Raw genomic sequence first — 4302 nt, 5'->3', positions numbered from 1 at the left:
CATTTCCATTTTCCTAAGACTTCCTTTTTTCCAATTGATTTCGTAAAAGTCCTATCTGCAAACACATTTGTCAGACACCTTAACCCTGAGTGTGAAAGAGGCGTCGAGAAGTTGATACTCGAAACGAGATTTAGGAGATTGGGAAATAATGAGCGAGATTTCAACACTCCAACCACAGATCTTTGTGGATTGTTGATGGTCAATGGTTAGATTCGTGCAAGACAAGCATCGCACAGCCAAAAAATGGCTGGGTGTCGTGATCAATGATGAAGTGCATGGCCATTGTTTTGAAATTAATGTTGTTCGCCCAATACAAACCACTTCTTCATTTCAAGAGATTTATTCATGCCAAAGAGAATGCCGTCGATTTTTAAGGAATGAAAATCAGGTTTGAGATCCAGCGTTATGCCGACTCCATCAGGTGGAATTCAAAAGAAAATGTGGTCTGCTGACTTGAATGCTTGCAATAACGAATCAAGTATATTCGACATTGCCATATATATTGCATGTAGTATGGAACTACATTCCTGATTTCTATCGGCTTTTCTGAGCGCAGATGTGCGATTTCTTGTTCTGAATCGCCTCTTGGCCGACAAGAGTGTTCTTCACGATTGTATTTGTGGTGATAAATGAGCTTAAACTTGGTTATATTTCCATTTAAGATGACTGGATTGCATTACCGTTTGGGATTTATGCAAAAGGAGGCAAAGGGACGGTTGGTTCCTACACCGAGGGGGAACCCTCTGGTTTGTCTTTTGCCGAACGAATTAATAAACTTTTTCAATATCAGCACGGGGCTAAGTTATAACCGTCTCTCAAGGACAACCAATTTATGGTTTATACACGCAATATAAGCAGGGCTTAAGTAACGCTACCGGGAACGCGTTACTTTTCTCCAAAAGTAACGATATCCTGAATAGTTTTTTAGCTCTCCCGTCACCATCAGTTTCTTCTATTTTGTTTGAGGAAAAGACAAATTGTTTAAATGTTTCCTCACAGATTTTTAAAAGCTCCGTCTCAAAAGTAATGACTCATTTGATACTGATGGGATAAAACGAATAATCACTGGAGGCTGTGACAAGGGTTATCAATTTACATTTTCTGTGACGTATAACATCACTAGTTGCATGACAGAAGCCCGTAAGTTAGCCTCAAACTGTAACCTTGATTTTCCTCTCGTCAAACCAGCGGAACACTGGCCTTTGGTTGACTTTTTTTTTAAACCATGAAAAAAAGGATGAAAAAATACTTGTCGAAATATTTTGTATAAGTACCAACAGATTAAAGCAAAATAACCCTTAATCCTAGAACCCCTGTATATTTTTACCCTTACACACTCGTATATACTTCGTTTGTTTCCCGTTACGCATGAAACGTTTTTCTGGGTAACGGTAAGGTTTAGTGCTAGGGCAAGTCTTTTTCTGGATTTTGGAGAAATTGGCCCGACTCGAGTCGTTTTGGAAAAACTCACTCAACTCAGTAAGACTCGTAAAAAAAATATTTATTTTTTCTTGGAATTTCGCAAGAGAAGTCTTTTTGTTAGACCTGAGTCTAGTTAAAGGAACAAAAGGTATCTGATATTGTACGTTTTCAAAAGCATTCATGGGCTTTGTCCCCAAACCCGATTTTAGGGTCATTTTTATGACCGCAGAGGCTTAACGTGCGTTTTGAGAGCACCTTTCAAGCCTACAAGAATTCAGGCTAGTTAAAACAAAAAGTCTTTTTTTCTGGGACTGCTTCATTGTTTAGTTTGTTGCTCTCAAATATTCGTAGGTATTAATCGTGTAGCATCCTTAAAGTCAGAATTTGACTTTTTCTTTCAAAATACCTGATCAACCCTACATTCAAAGGCTAGCCAGATCCGGTGGATCAAATATTTTATGATTATAAAATCAAGTAAAATAAATACCTTTTGCCGTCTTGAATTGCTGGGATCCCATTCCCAGTACCGATAAGGAAATCCGAAAAAAGTTGTCACAGGCACAGTTGATCATGCTCGACAATTTGAAAGTATTCTTGAATGATTCTATGACGGGTCGTGGGACATTTTTGTACATCTTCTCCCAACATAATGTTGTAAGAAGTCGTTCAGACTTTGCTCACGACTTGTGTTTTTTCTGCATGATCGCAATCTTTCGTCAAAGTCACATTACAATTTGTGCACTTTCCATTACTATTGAGTTGTTTGCTGAAGATCGAAATGAATTCGGTATGAACAGTCACATTTAGATCCCGCACTTTTGGTTTTGTCAACAAACTTCATCCTATGCCAAATCGAAAATTTAGAAGAGAGGACCCTTGCGGTTCAAAGACTCCTGCAATTATGACACTGACGTTCGTGCGAGAGTCAATCGAAAAGTCAATTATCAAGTCTTTACCCAAACTTCGATGCTTAATGATTAGGAACTTTGGTGGTAGGACGGGATGGACGCTGACACGAAGAGCCCATGCATGCAATTCTTAACTAGTGTGTTTTTCAGCTAATACTAGAGAGTTTTCAAACCCAAACCGATCGAAGCCTGACAATTCTCATCATTTACTTGAACTTACACGCTCATTCTAAACATATCTTTCCAAGCCAAGGCAAAGAAGAAAAAACTCATACAGAATGCTTTTGTGATCATTGAAGATCCCAAGTTGTAAGTCATGCAATTTTAAGTATAGAGGGTCAGCAATTGTCATTTTTTATCCATTATCTTCAGTTCTTTCGTCTTCTTCCCTTCATACAGCGAATATTCTGAGCATGGTCTCCAATGTTTAGAGGTATCAGGCGTCACTGATCGCTTGACCTTAAAAATCTTCAAATATACGCATATGTTTAATCTTGGGCCATCTTACTATTTTTACGAACCCCTACAACAGTTTCTTACAAAGCTCATATCGGAACGTCTTATAAAGTTAAAAGGCAATGCATCATATTTGGGCAAAATCGCTGACTTTTGGATGCAAAGCGTTTTGAACTAGGCCGACGAGAAATTCAAATATTGTTCCCTTGTTTAAAAAGGGAACATCTCCCTCAGATGATCCATAAGCTTCGTCCATAGTGATATTATTAGAACTCTTACACCTTGTCCTTTCATGTGATATCAGTCCTGTTCCATCCCTTTCACTTTCATGGATTTTATCGCCGTTTGTGCATATTCAAATCTCATCCGCCATCAGTTGAAATCAGTCCCGTTGCAAAGAAAACATGTAGTATATGTAGGTTCTCTATCATACGAAATAAGACAAAGAGGGAGGGTCGTTCTCGGGGTCCAGGCCGATTAACAGTTATGTTAGTGACGACGAGTGTTGGTTGATGCTCAGTTACGAGACACAAATCTATCCTGAAACTTTTCAACTTAAGTTTTCTTTTGCTGCCTCGCTTACCTTGTTTGAAATTTCTCTCTCTCTCTGCACTCGACTCTTACCGTCAGGTGGGTGGATGAGTGGATGGATGGATGGTTGGGTGGTTGGTTGGTTGGATGATACACTGCTGGGTCGCACACGGTAAATGATACCCGTTGCATAGCGATCATCTCTCCCTTCCGAGCTTCATCGGATCGGAGGCAGTATTTTCACGTACTCCCAATGTACGTACGTAAGTAACGGACAGGCCACTGGCCTTTTTTGTTCACGATTGCGACATGAATAGAAAACAGGGTGAGGCATTACAAATTTCACAACTTGTGTTGATGATTTTTTTTCTGATAAGCGATTGGCATTGCCTCAATTCGTTTTTAGACGAATCCAGTCCCATTCCCAGGAGTATCAGGTCATTGTGATTGATATTATAACAACTGAATTGTATATGTATTTACATGTAGCAGTAAATAACTGCATTTGAACTTGCAGCTATGGAAATAGTTACCATGTCAGCAGTGCAATAAAAGATACTTACAATACAAAGTGTGGTTAATCTTTCGTCTTTTCTTTGTATCCAATTTTGGTGCATCTTTGACAAGCATCTTTGTGCATTAACACCTCATCGGTCATTGACCACGTATGTCTAAACTGATGTTGATGTCGATGTCGGAACCCTCAGAGGCTGTTTGAATGGAAACATGCGGAGACGAATAGTTTCTTTTGCGCGACCAACTTATCAATAATTTCCCAACTTCGGAATGAAACTGTTAAAATAACTTCCATGATTGGCATCAGCGGTGCAGTGTGATTGCTAGCGCAATTCTTAAACCACCCTGTCCCATCTCTTCAGAGACATCCAAGTACGAGTATGAACAGAAGAAATGAAGTTCGAAGTGGCGAAAAAGAGGAGTCGGTGGTTAGTTTATTCTGACCGCCCTTCAACGAACTTCATTGTTG

The sequence above is a fragment of the Tigriopus californicus genome, chromosome 8 (genome assembly GCF_007210705.1).
Source record: "Tigriopus californicus strain San Diego chromosome 8, Tcal_SD_v2.1, whole genome shotgun sequence".
NCBI classification, from domain to species: Eukaryota; Metazoa; Arthropoda; class Copepoda; order Harpacticoida; family Harpacticidae; genus Tigriopus; species Tigriopus californicus.
This window is presented reverse-complemented; position numbering follows the sequence as displayed.